Source organism: Trachurus japonicus, chromosome 8 (assembly GCF_045865225.1).
Source record: "Trachurus japonicus isolate A0001 chromosome 8, Traja_1.0".
In the NCBI taxonomy this organism is placed as follows: Eukaryota; Metazoa; Chordata; class Actinopteri; order Carangiformes; family Carangidae; genus Trachurus; species Trachurus japonicus.
The window spans coordinates 33,233,802-33,248,194 of NC_140914.1; the positions used below are offsets into that span (position 1 = coordinate 33,233,802).

The 14,393-nt window shown below is 41.4% G+C and overlaps 1 protein-coding gene across 1 annotated transcript in view; it reads left to right on the plus strand.

Annotated features, from left to right (window-relative positions):
* Positions 1–3,526: 3,526 nt before the first annotated feature.
* Positions 3,527–14,393, plus strand: part of carhsp1 (calcium regulated heat stable protein 1) — a 154,959-nt gene continuing 144,092 nt past the window's right edge. The window contains exon 1 of the mRNA XM_085785243.1: positions 3,527–3,706. The gene's annotated coding sequence lies outside the window, so the exon portion shown is untranslated. The remainder of the gene's footprint in view (positions 3,707–14,393) is intronic.

The following is a 14,393-nucleotide window of genomic DNA, read 5'->3' on the forward strand; positions in this document are numbered from 1 at the left end:
CTACATTTCCTATAATGCATCTCACTCGCACCTTCCTCTAACTTAGAAATGCCAATTTCCTTCAGACTTTTCTCCCAACACTTTAACTTGACATAGAATTTGGTGGGAAGAGAATCTGACTTTTTTACTTGATATACAACACATGGACGATAAACACTCCAAAACACTAAACAAATGGCCGAAACATTTTTTTTTAAAGTGAGTAGAGATTACAAGAAGTTATATTCAGAATTTTTACATGGTAGGTTTGGGTGTTTTTTATAAGGAAGACGTAGAAAACTACTATTAAAGTTTTGAGGTAAATTACTAATGATTCAAAATGAACTCTTAAAAGAGGCCACAGACTGTTAACCACTCTACTGGTTGGTGTGTGGGGTTTTAAGTGTTGTGGGTTTTTAAACTCATATTTATGGCACCCCACAATTCCCAATTTCCCTTAATAAAGGGTGTTCCAGTGTTTCCTTAAGAACCTCCATAAAAAAAGACTTTTAGACCACAGCCATAGTTCCTTACCTTCAAGAGATGAACCTGGAGACATCTTCAGGGTTATCTTCTCAAATGTTTCAAAGCCCCTGCATACCCAAATAAATGAAATGAAATAGGACATAGCTTCATGATCAGTAAACTCTGTCCAACTGGTTCAGTTCCCCTTAAGGTTTATTTAAAATGGCTTCCTTAATCTTCTTGTCATCTGAAACCTCTGGTTTCATATAGCAACAATAACAGCATTAGCGCCCTACCATAACACTCCATGTGAACCATTGAAGCACTTGTAGGGATTTGGTTGATTTTTCTCAGTGAGCCTCATTCATTTTTAATGTTGAGTGCTTATTGAATAGCTTTTCCTGGCTTCAGGACTTGAAGTGTTTCTGTACGTGACATTTCAGTAGCGGTGAAGCTGCTGTTCACAGTGGGTTCCCTCATCTCTCTGTGTTTTGATCTTGACATTTTACATTATGTTATTATTTATTCGATTCTCTTGCTGTAGGCAACCAGAGTCTGTTTGTGGCCAGAGAAACATCCCTCTCAAATCTTTATCTTACCTGTCACTGACATGCTATTAATTCCTCATGGGTAAACTCAGTTGACTTTTTCCCCCCTAATGCTTAGCTGCCCTCCAGACAAAGGCATCACTTGGTCTGGACTTGTCCTGCAGCCTCGGACACTGCATATCCCAAAGATGTAATGTTAGTTTACCTCACTTTTGGACAAGTTCCTAATCTCACCTGCACATTAGTGTGGAGCTGTTTTTAGCAATGAAAAGGTCAGACTGGTTTGACATCTCTACCCATCCAGTTTTTAAAGGCCACGAGAATCTTTATCACTTTCTGTGGTGTGCTCTTACACAGCACACATGTTCCCAATATTGCAAAGAACCCAAGACCACCATTATGCACAGACCTCATAGAGCAGTATGCACAAAGACTGTATCATGTCATAAGCAGTGATAAACTAAACTAATCTCAAACTTAACATTTGGCAAACAACATGAAAGTCAAGAGCAGGTAATCAGATCAAAGGATTATTCTTACTTTTATTTAAATGACTATTTTTGTTTTTCACAGTGGTGTAGCCATGTTGGATTTTTGTTATTACAGGAGGAATGTTGGTGTTTGATATACTGGTGTAATATGTTTGAATCATCACCAGCACATTCTTTTGATACATATGTTAGCAGTCAGCATAATTTGTTTTTACATCAAAATGCCTGAACAGTTTTATCTATTCTGCTTTTTGAAACTGAACCTCTTACGATCCTCCTCTGTGGCAGAGTTACTGCAATGCTGAAGTCGTTCATCTTGTTTGTTGCCATGTGCTGTGTTTTGTGTCAAACCTCTTGTGTTTGAAAGGCAAATGGGAGGAGGTCATCCCACCATCACGAGTTGTCAATTTTTAATTTGAACATACTCCCACGACCTCTTTCCTGATGCAGATTCACTCTGCTGTGTATCAGTACCACCATATGGGATCAGCTGTCTGTCAGAGAAGAGACCAGTGAAAAAGGGAATTCTAGTGATTACACAGCTGCATTATTTTAGCTGCTGGTCATTGTGTTTCATGTGCATCACATGACTAATACCAAACATTCACAATGTAATGACAGAGCACATTCAGCATCAGTCCAGAAAAAAACTACATTAAAAGCAGCCTCATCCATTTCAACCTGAGAGAGTAGTTATGTCTCCCTCTGCTGAATGTGAAGAGGTGCTTCATGTCAACACTGTCATTTTGCAGTGAAACAGTGTATTTCCCAGATCATTTTTATCTATTCATTATTTCAACACTTGTCAGGGTTTATTCTTTTATAAGAATATTTTTCTAATTGCCATCTGCAAGAAGACACAGTTATTCACTGTGCTGTATGTAGCAACAAGTGTGTGCAATGTAAAATCTTATTTTAATTTTGCAAACGTACCTTTTGTTGAAGAAATACATTTTGTTTTAGTTTTTTCATTTATTTTTCATTTGTTTATTTATTTGCCGCGCTCACATTTTTAGATGTATAAATTACTTCTTTTTAAAAAAAATAAAAAATATGTTCCCACAGCCCAATGATCCCACAGCCCTATGTTCCCTCATTTCTAAGAAAAAAATTTTCACTGAAAATTTTGAAAATTAGGCCCTATGTTCCCACAGCCCTATGTTCCCACAGCCTTATGTTCCCTCAGCCCTATGTTCCCACAGCCCTATGTTCCCTCAGGTTTATGTTGCCTCATTTCTAAGATTTTTCTTATTTCTAAGAATTTTCTCAAAATGAAACAAAATGAAAAGTCAAGTCATTTTTATTTTAAAGGGATGATTCGGAGTAATTTCAACCTAGGGTCCTTTGCACCATGACCTACAAACTTTCTAATGCTTTGTTTACTACTACTAACACTATTTGTACTACTGTAGAAGTTTGTTGTCTAAATTGCACTAACTCATGGAGGTGAGTTTAATTTCGGTATAGGGGTTCGTCACTCAACCCTATGTTGGAGTAGCGGTGTTGGAAGGGGTCAGCCCTAGGTTCCCAGATTTAACTAAAAGCTACATTACATCTGTAGTCAACTGCTACTGGATAATAGGTTGGATGTAATTGACTACCAAATTGGGAGAAATGGGGATAAAATCTGATGCAAATTGATCATAAAGGAAATGTGGGAACATAGGGCCTAATTTTGGAAAGAAAAAAAAAACCTTAGAAATGAGGGAACATAGGGCTGAGGGAACATAGGGCTGTGGGAACATACGTAGGCACGCTCCCAAAAAAAATACTTTTTTTCTTGCAGAAACTGCCTTTCACAAAGATTTCATCTAAACCGTCTTACTCCTCCAGCCAACATTTAGTTTATTCTCATAGGTAAATGGAATATTATGCTTTGCCATGTTTGTTTTTTTTGTTGTTGTTGTTGTTGTTTTTTGTGTGAATTACGGTGAAGTGAGTTTTTCACGTCGCACTGTGGCGTCCGTTACGGTAAAGAGCCTCCAGGTGACGTAACTGTGGAGCCAGTCACGCCCATTGAGAAACAGAGGGAGAGAGTGAGGCAGGGAAAGTATTTACGCTGCTGTGTGTCTGTCGGACAGTGGAGCTCATCACTGTCAAGTCCTGCAGGAATTAAGTGACCGGACTGAAAGAAAACTACAGTGAAAGTTTCAGCTTTCTTCTGTTTGACGCGTCTTCTTCCAGTCAACAACGTCCTTCAGCCGAGAAGCCACAGGAAGCAAGGTGAGTGGTGCACGGTCAAACATAACAAACAAACACCGTGACTGGCTGTAGTCCGTGAACGCAACACGGAAATTTACTCCAGCAGTTGGCTTTTCAAGTTGATTTTTTTTTCTTTTTTATCACATACAAAGCGTCAGTTTTAGGGTTCATACATTATACACTTGTTGTGTAACCTTAATTAAAACGGTTTGTTGCTGAAGTTAGAGGCGGGGTTAGGTTACTTGTCAATTAGTTAATTTTTCCAACTTGTCATGGACGTTCAAGTTCATTCATTTCCACCCTCCTTCCTTTCCATGACGTGTTGTGTTTTCCTGGCGCCAGCAGCCGTTCATTTCCTTGGGAGTTGGGGGCAAATAAGCAGGCAAGGGGACACCAGTGTGTGTGTACTCTCTGTGTCACCCAATTACCTCTTCACACAAGTGTGTGTGTGTGTGTGTGTAGCAGCAGCAGCAGCAGCAGCCGCCTTTATTCAGGGACTTGAACAGGGTTTCTCTGGGCACAGCCCCTCCTCATTTGGAGTTAATGAAGTGCTGGAAGATGAGATTCTGTGGGCGCTTAAGGAGCTGTAGGATGTTGCCAGTATCTGCAGCTCATTGTGTGTGTGTGTGTGCATGCACATAATAACCAGAGCAGAAGTGTGTGTGTAGGGGTGTTTAAGCTCTGCTTCAGGCCTGTTGTTGGTTAAAACAAGAAAACATCAGCTGATGTGGTTGGCAAGGCTGTTTGCTTGCTTGTGTGTAAAAAGAAAAAAAAGAGAGCTATATTTCAAATGAGGGACTGTACCATTGTGTCGTGACAGAGTTTCAGTCAGTAGCTCTGTGGTAGTGTTGTGACGTTCACGAACGAACCGATTCTATTGAACGGCTCGTTAACATGAACGATGGGAACCGAGTCACAGCTGGGAACCGTTCTTTTTTTTTTTAACATCTCTGTGTCTTCATAACAGTCAATTGAAGCTGCTCCATTGGCTACGTAAGTGGCGTGCAAACTCAGATATTAGTGGGATATCTAATTTTGTATTATTTTGTTCCAAATCTCACCCCATTATTTCCAAGATAGAATGAGTTACCACCAGGCTGGCTTCTTAAAACGTAATAAATATTTAAAAAATCAGTCAAATGAGCCAGTTTTTTGAACGGCTCTTTGAAAGGAACGGCTCACCAAGATCCGGCTCCCCTCAAAGAGCCATAAATCCCATCTCTACTCTGTGGTCGACTCTGAATGTGCAGGAGCTCTGATTAAAACTAGCCACATTTCCATGTATGAACTCTGCAGATGTGAAGACTCTGAGGCTGAGCAGCGTCACCTGCGTGTTCCAGCTTGTTCACAGCTATTCAGGGGCTGGCGAGGGGCGGCTTCAAGGGGAGGGAGGTGTGTCAAAGGAAATGATTAAGACCAAATGACCACAGTGCATTTTGGTGGGTTTTTTTTCTTGTTGTTGTTTTACACCAAACTCTTGTCAAGTTTCTGCCTCAGTGGAGTTTAATGGCATATTGTACCTGAAAGCGGTCCTCCTGACATTAAAAGAATAGTTCACCCAAAATTCAAATTGCACTCATTATCTACTCACCCTCATGTGGACTAAGGGCTGGGAGAAGTTTCAGAGTCCTCCGTGGCTTCTCTGAGTTACAGGGGGTCTCGGCATAGCAGTGCATGTCCATATAACGGTTGCAAATGGATACCAACTGTCTTTGTAACAAAAAGACACACCAAAAAACATCCAAATACCTCCATGCTGCTCGTATGTAATGTCCGTCTTGTATTGAAGCCCCGAAATGCGAAATTGTCCCGAATAAAATTAAATAAGTCTATATTTCAAGCTTGTTTTGTAGCGGAAGCTTCTCGAAGCTCCTCTTCCCGGATCGTCAAATTTGGACGAACTGGGAAGAGGACAGACCTTGGTTCGTCCAAATTTGACGGACCGGGAAGAGGAGCTTCCGCTACAAACAAGCTTGAAATATAGACTTATTTAATTTTTTTCGGGACAGTTTCGCATTTCGGGGCTTCAATACAAGACGGACATTACATACAAGCAGCATGGAGGTATTTGGATGTTTTTTGGTGTGTCTTTTTGTTACGAAGACAGTTGGTATCCATTTGCAACCGTTATATGGACATGCACTGCTATGCCGAGACCCCCTGTAACTCAGAGAAGCCAAGCATCTCTAGGACTCTGAAACTTCTCCCAGCCCTTAGTCCACATGAGGGTGAGTAGATAATGAGTGACATTTCAATTTTGGGTGAACTATCCCTTTAACCAGCAAGGACCAGCATGTAAAAGTCCTACATACAGAAATCGATGAAAGAGTATTAGCTCCTGATTGTCCATACATTTACTGTCGATAGCTTCTATTTGATCACTTGTCCAGTGTGAACTGGTTTCAGAGCCACTCCACTACAAACCTTCTTGCAGTCAGTATGGAGCAGGGTCATATTGCAGTGTTGCCAACAGAGGTGTAAGCAGGTATGGGCTACAGACAGGCTGTCCTGTATCAAAACCACATGCAGGGCTGTAGTAGTGGTGTAAATGTTTGAAGTACTTACATAATTGGAATATAAAGGAAGTCCAATGGAATAGATTAAGTATTTAAAGGCTTATCAGATGCCAAATCACTGCACAGAGGTTTGCGATACTTGTACAGACAGGATTTTACAATGAGCTGAACAGTAGCAGGATGGGAGTCATGTTACAAAGGTGCATGGTTGGCCAACACAGAGCCACCATCAGTTGCTGTGCACCAAAAACTGAATCCAGTTCAACATTTTTATTTTATTTTTTTGAGTGTGCGTTGTGTTCATGCATCGGTTTCCCTCTGTGACACTGGATTAGCTCCATTCAGGTCAACTCAAGTGAGTCTGAACATGGCCTTAATCCAAGCAGCCAGTCACCACTGATCCTGGGCTGCAGGTTCCCCTGTCTTTTTGGATGGGGGTTGAAATACCTGTGGGAGTTAATGGCTTAATGGATATGAAAGTTGATTTTTTTCCAAAACAAATAAGAGACCACTTTCACAAAATGTTTCTTAAAAGCATCTCTACATGTACGACAGTCATTCTTTTCTTTTCCTGAGTTAAAATATTCTTGCTGTGTTCTTTAGGAATAAATATGAACATGTTTTCTTTGCATTGCATTATTATTATTCAAGGTCTGAAAAGACTTGATATTTTTGTTATTTAGACTAGTTTAGTCATTAGCCAATAAAGCTCTTTTTCAATTTTGGGAGAAATGTTGTCAATGGTTGATAGAATACATTTTTTTTATTACCTATAAATAGTAAAACCAGAGAAACTGATCATTTTGGGAGTGGTCTCTTCATTTTTTTCCAGAGCTATATATATATATATAATATATATATATATATATATATATATATATATATATATGTTTCTAAAAAATGTGATAAAAAATACTGTATATATATACTGTATACTGTGTGTGTGTATATATATATATATATACACAGTATTTTTTTATCACATTTTTTAGAAACATAAACAACCGATTACCTTTATACCAAACCTGTGGCAGTGAGGATGTTGCACCTTCTTGAATTACACTGTCTTCTCCTGACCTACTGAACTGAAACAGCTCAGTTTTAATTATGAATGAAAACATGCACCACTACATAATTCTTCATGGCCTTCAGTGCCAAGTTGACATTTCATCTCATAAGCTTACGAGGTGTGTCCTGCACTCGCCTGTATGTTGCGCGATCACCGATGTGAGGAAACGTATCAGATCTCAGACCGAGCATGTATCGGATGGCGTGATTCCATCTAGATAACATGACACAGCAAACAATTTCAGATGAGGCTTTTTTTTGGCATTGAAACAATCTGCTGCTGCAAATGCTTGTTTTTCAAACATCCACTGTGCTGTTAAGCCACTTTTAAAGGCTCACCATGTTTTTTTTTTATGACCATGCCTTTTTACAGCTGGGAGGATGGAGCTTGTTGTGAAGGCCTTGTACGCTGTTGTGCAATGGGATCTGCCGTAATAGTCCCCAGTGAGCGGCTGTAGACAAACAAAGCAGCGCTAATGAGAGGGAGAGAGAGCTGGATGGAGGGTGCTCGCTCGCTCGCCCTGAAATATGACTGGAATGGCTCCTGGAGGCATCGCGCTGCTTATCACCACATCAGTCAAGGTCGCACTTTGGGAAATATGTGTGAAGGGGCACGGCCAAACAATGTAACGCTTTGCAAGGCCGGTATTGTAAAGTGATCACACACTACACTCAGTATTTGCATGTAAATAAGCGCTGCCTTTGCTTAGTGCAAACATGGACCTGAGTGACATGGGTGGCTTCTTTATCTGCCTATCAGGACCCAAGTTAGATGTACAGGAAGTGATTGTTCTTATGAGGAAACGTGAAAAATAAGATTGGAAGATTGGATAAGCAACATCGACTTATCTTTACAGGTCGTGCCAGGCAAAAACAGGAAATCAGACAATGTGTTCACATGCAGCTGCTCAATAATCCAATTCAACTTTCATTCAGTCAAGTGTGCAACTGAATACACATTGCTGCAGCCTGAAGAGCGTTTGTTTTCTCTTTCTGCACCAACATTTGGGCTCATTATGCAGTGAGAGAACAGTCTCAGTGCTGAGAGAGAGAGCACAGTTTGACTGAACAAGTTAGGAAATGAACCCGACACTTGGCTGTCTGTATGAATGATTGTTTTTTTTATCTCCTAATCCCTCACACTTATTAAGATTTCTCACTTTCATTATGTTTCTAAAGTCGACTGCAGAAATCCAGCAATAACTTATGCACACAAAGAGCCAGACTTAAAGGGATAGTTCAACATTTTGGCAAATTGGCCCATTGCCATAATCCCTATAGTTTTAGCAGTAGGTTTGTTACCTTAAATTGTCGGTGCAAGCTATTTTTAGAACGGCGGAGCAGAGCCGCAAGCTGCTCAGAACTACGCTACGGAGGCTCATGGGATTTCTTGGTTTCCTTCATCAAACTCATCAAATACACAATCCAACAACTCCACAACGCTCTGGTGGACAAGCTGTGACCTGCACATTCACCACGCTATGAGATAATAACAGAACGTTACCAGTCGTTTTAGAGGTAACTGCAGAGACTGCTTGCTAGAAAACTGCCTCCGACGGGAACGTGCATCAGCGGTTTTGCATGAATTTCCCTCAAAAACAACTCTGTCTGGTAACGTTCTGTTATTACCTCATAGTGTGGTGAATGTGCAGGTCACAACTTGTCCACCACAGTGTTGTGGAGTTGTTGGATTGTGTATTTGATGAGTTTGATGAGGGAAACCAATAAATCCCATTAGCCTCCATAGCGTAGCTCTGAGCAGCTCGCGCAATGGGCCAATTTGCCAAAATGTTGAACTAGCCCTTTAACTCATTGAGTGCCAGACCTTTTATAAAATGGTCAGTGCCATGTGCCAGCGTTTTGGGGCATTTTGAGTAATATGTCAAGACCCAGAGAATATTTTGTACTATGACTCTGAAAACACCAAACAGCTCAAAGGAAAGAGGAGACTCTCTATTTAACTAGGGAAAAAACCATTTGTTTGTACCTTGTTCCATTCTTGATATATCTTAAGTTGAATAGAGCCTGGTTGCTTCAAAAAGACCACTTTTTTTCTAGAAAGCTGAGAAAAATGCATTTTTGTAAAAGAGAGTCTCTCAAGAAAAATAGTGATTTATCAGTTTTAATTTTGGCTTCAAAAACATGTAAGACATCTGAAAATTTCATTTCACATGTTTTTTCATTGCCCCCCCCCCCCCCCCCCCCCCCCTTACAAAAAAAGACAAAACAAAAAACAACAACAACAACAACAACTAAAATACGAGCAGTTGCTGCCCCCTCAGCCTCTCCTACGCCCCCCTCCCCTCCCCTCTCCTCTCCTACTTCTCCTCCTGCTGCATCGTCTCTGAAGGAGGGAGGGAGACGTCGTGGCGTCTTCAGCCTCTTAGCTGGACGCGGCCGCGGCAGCGACGCACCGCGCTGATCTCTCGGTTCGTCGTCACGTCGGTCACTGACTCCGCGATCCGCCTCCACTTTCGCTTTCGGCATTTTGGTGCTGATCATCTAGATCAGTTTACCTTTCCTGCCTCCTCCGATCACTTCATGCTGGAGCTATGCTAATAGCATCCGTGGCTAAGCTTTCCTCCAGCTCCACGTTACACTTGTTCCAGGCTCTGCCCGTCGTTTTTCTCTAGAAATAGAAACTTTTCCCAACTTTTTTATCTCCGTACCGACTCTTCTCCTTCTTCTTCACTTCTTGCTCTGATCTACAGTCTTCTTCGTTCTACGCATCCCAGAAGCCCCAAAATTACTCACAGTGGCCCTCATTTATCAAACTTGCGCAGGATCTGGTGTAGATTCTGGTGTAAATATCAGTGTACGGCAAGTGTCACGTGTGATTTACTAAAAGTGTGTACGCTGCTGATTTCGGCGTAGAACCGGCGTGGTGGTGATAAATCCGGCGGCTGAAAACGAGTGTCATTTAAATGTCACGCCCCGATATATTCCTGCTTTAGAGGCGTCGCCCTGCCCCTTTTACGACATGGAGACACGGAAGACGGCCAAGAAGAGGGACTTTACCGACATTACCGCGTTGAACAGGGAGAGGGGGGCAACATTAAATATCTGGACATTGATAGATTGATAGTTTTTGTGATTGATAAGCGTCATCCCGGTGGATGGAGGCTGCAGACGCACGTGTCACCGACCACGTCAGGAAAACCAGCGATCTCATGAAATGCTCCTGCAGTTTACTAAACACAAGTGACTGAGGAGAATCACGGCCCTAATATGCCTCATCATATAGGCATATTACTGCTGCGAACACGACTTTATGACCATCAGCACCGCTGGCATGGTTCGGCTGATGGAGGGATGTGAAACACCGGCCCGATGTCCCGCTGACAGGTCTCGGTGACGGGAAAAAAAAAAAAAAAACACAGATCAGCTGCACCTGGACAGGTAGCGGAGCTCTCCCCCCCCCCGCCGCCGGCTCCGGTGTCCGGCAGAAAGAGAGACTGAGGAGCCGTCCGGTCATGCTCTGGTGCAGGAGATGTTGGACGTTTGTGTGTGTGATCTAACAATAACAGGTCTGTCTGTCATTGACTGTTTCTGTTTACACAGCTGATTAACGAGCATCTGTCACATCGTGGTTTTTAATTCATCTCAGTTGCTCAAAATAAAAGTCGAGTTAAATTTTCAACACGGACTTGGTGGTATCGTTTCTTTTCTCTTTTTTTGGCTACTTTTTATCTTTTTATCAATATAAACAACAACAACATGTGGTCCACATCACTGCGTTATTAGACTATGGTTTAATAATCATTCTGACGCAGCAGCACTCGCTCCTGCATGTTCTACGCTGGTTCCAAATGTGCGTACACCTGGTCAGAGCTGGCGTGAGATTTGTGCGTACCGTACGCTCACGTTCAGATTGATAAATGCCGATCCTTGCGGTGAATTTGGTGTACACCCATTTTTCTGGTGTACGCAAGTTTGATAAATGAGGGCCAGTGTGCGTGAGAGCGTCCCCATTTACCAGCCGCAGAAAAGTACATTTGACGTCTATGGACGTCATTGGCACTCAAGCGTTGGATTTTGATTGACGTCCATAGACGTCAATGGCACTCAATGAGTTAAAGGTAGGGTTGGAGATCCGATTCTAGAGCTTTTTTTTTTTTACAAAATTATAAAGGCTAAGGCTACAAACAGACACATGAGGTGTGATGTCTCTTTTAGAATCAAAAATGAAACTGCTACAAACTGAATCACTGTTGGCCATTAAAAATATAGCAAACATTAACAAGGCTGCAATGGTACAAGTGTGTGTAGTTATGACCCAGTTTGAGTAGCAGCACAACACTGCACTGCAATTTAATAAAGTAATAGGATTTTACATGCAACTAGAAATAATAGCAATATGCAAATCTGAGATACCTCTGCCAAATTATATGATATTAAATGCTGGTAAAGGTTCAACCAGGTTAATACTGTTAATACTGATTTATCTGCTTCCACAGTATTTCTGCTTGTATGTGGTTTGCTAGAGCACATCTGCTTTACAGCAACACTGGACCTTTCTATGACTTGCATCGATGCAATGAAGCATCTTCTTGTCCATTAACTGTTAATCCCATCACAAAGAATTAATTCAATAAAGAATTACTTGTTAAAGGGATAGTAGCATTTTTTTAAAAGTGGGATTGTATGATCTACAAATAGCCCCTAAGTACTGAAGCCCTTCAAAGTGCAGGAAAAACGCAGTTTTTATTTGGACCTAACCAACTGCCGATCGGCGGGCGCTAACCCTGGGCGGAGGGATAAGTGAGTTAGGTCCAAATAAAAACTGTGTTTTTTCTTGTTTACATAGTAACGGTTGCTATGATGTCTGATTGGACAATGACTGTTCGGGGGCGGGGTTTTGCGAAAGGTCAATTAAAGTACTTAGGGCTATTTGTAGATCATACAACCCCACTTTAAAAAAAATGATACTATCCCTTTAAAATATCCAGTATCACCATCAAAGAGCAAACAAATAGCGTAGTAGAGAGTTTCTGCAACGTACGGTGCAGGAGTTCCTCATGCATTTAACAAGTGCTCGTCTGACTGGAGAACAACAGCCCCACATTGTCAGCCCCGAGGCCCCGAGGCCTCATACCTCCAGTGGTGTTGTGTTACACTGTGGGAAAGAGGTTCTGCTCCACCACCAGCACCGGCTACACCACACGTAGTAATGTAGTATTCCACAGAGTGACGGTCCTGCACAAGTCGGAGGAGGACGACACACACAGGATCATGTTTCACTATTTGTGTTTGGATTGTGGGAGGATCGCTGTATGTGTTTACCATCCTGCTTATTTGTGAGCAGCAGGTGCACTTCTGAACATACTTAACATCTGTACACATACAACCTGAGTGAGAGACGCCACAACGGAGTTTGGATGGAGTCCTGTTCCTGGGTAGTGGAGGCAGTCGGTTCAGTCTTTCACAGAGAGTCTTGAACTGCATCCTGTCTCATTCATCACAAAATGACTTCAACATCATGACTTGATTTAAAGGGATAGTTCACCCAAAATTGAAATTTCACTCATTAGCTACTTGTTTTGTAGCGGAAGAAGCTTCCGCTACAAAACAAGCTTGAAAATATAGACGATTTCGCATTTCGGGGCTTCAATACAAGACGGACATTACATACGAGCAGCTTGGAGATATTTGGATGTTTTTTGGTGTGTCTTTTTGTTACGAAGACAGTTGGTATCCATTTGCAACCGTTATATCAGTGGTTCTCAACCTTTTTTGAACCAACGCCCCCCTGACCATACCATGATCCTCTGACCCCCCCCCCCCAAAAAAAACAAAAAAAAACAATGTTACAAAATTTCGCTTTAAACTTGTTTTCTACACTTATCTGTTACTTTATTCATATTTTACTGCTTTCGTGAAGCTAAGACTCTGGTAAACGTATTTCAAGCACCAAAACAGTGTGTCCTCATGACGAAGGTGTGTTTTCACAAAGGATTTGAACATTTTCAAAAAGCGGACTTCAAATTTCCAGCATTTGACCTAAATTATTTTTTTTTTTTACAGGTCTCTAGAACAAAAACTGCCCATAATGATGGTAATGATGACGGAGCTGTCCATGGTTACTTAACCAAAAGTCTCTTGACATATCAAACAAAGAAAACTATGGACTATGGACGTTTTAATGCTCAAAATACAAACAATATCATGATGTGAACCCTATGTTGCGGTTAAAAAAAAAAAAAAAAAAGATTGTTGATTTGGTGCTAGAATGTCCAATTGTGCGTGCAAATTTTTTTTGAGGATGCCCTCAAATCACTTATTTTGGGCACTAACTGGGGACCAAAAAGTTGGTAAACTGAATTTCAGAAACATTATCTTGGCTAACAATGTGGAACAATAAGGTGGATGATTTTCAAAAAACTTATTTCACCACTCCATATATTGATTTTTCGTGGCCTCATTGTAAACAAATGCACATGGCCATGTATTGATTTTTTGGCTTCATTGTAAACAAATGCACATGGCCAGGGACTGCTAGCAAAACAGCGGAAAAGCAGTGGACTTCCATAGTTCCTCTTTGATTAAACATTTGAAATCCCTAGTTTAAAGCAGTACTAAAGAACTTTCAGTTTTGGTTGAGTTTGGCGGCGCCAGTGGCCCAAAGCGGTAGTGTTTTGCCTGAAGGAAGACTCCATTTCCCATGAGCACTAGTGTAGCGGTTTTGGTACTCATCCTTGCGTTGTGTAGTTTTAACATACGAGTCAGACCTTCACCGTTGGCAACCTCGCCGTTTATTGTGCACACATGGACTGACCTGGCAGAGAAATCCACATTTACAGTCAGTCCAGCTCTTCTTTTCTCACACACACACACACATAAACGGCAGGGAAATAGCATCGTCCGACTGCCTAAACATTCTCAAAACTAACATAAAATAACACAAAGCGTACCTGGCAGAGAAATCCACATTTACAGTCAGTCCAGCTCTTCTTTTCTCACACACACACACACATACACGGCTGAAAAATGTAAAATGAAAGGAAAGTGCAGGTTAGCTAACACGTGTAACCCTAGCCATGTTGTAAACAGAAATAAAAGAAAAACACTGTCAACTTTATATGGAAAAGGACGTGCTTGACCGTTTGGAAGCTATATGCTTAAGA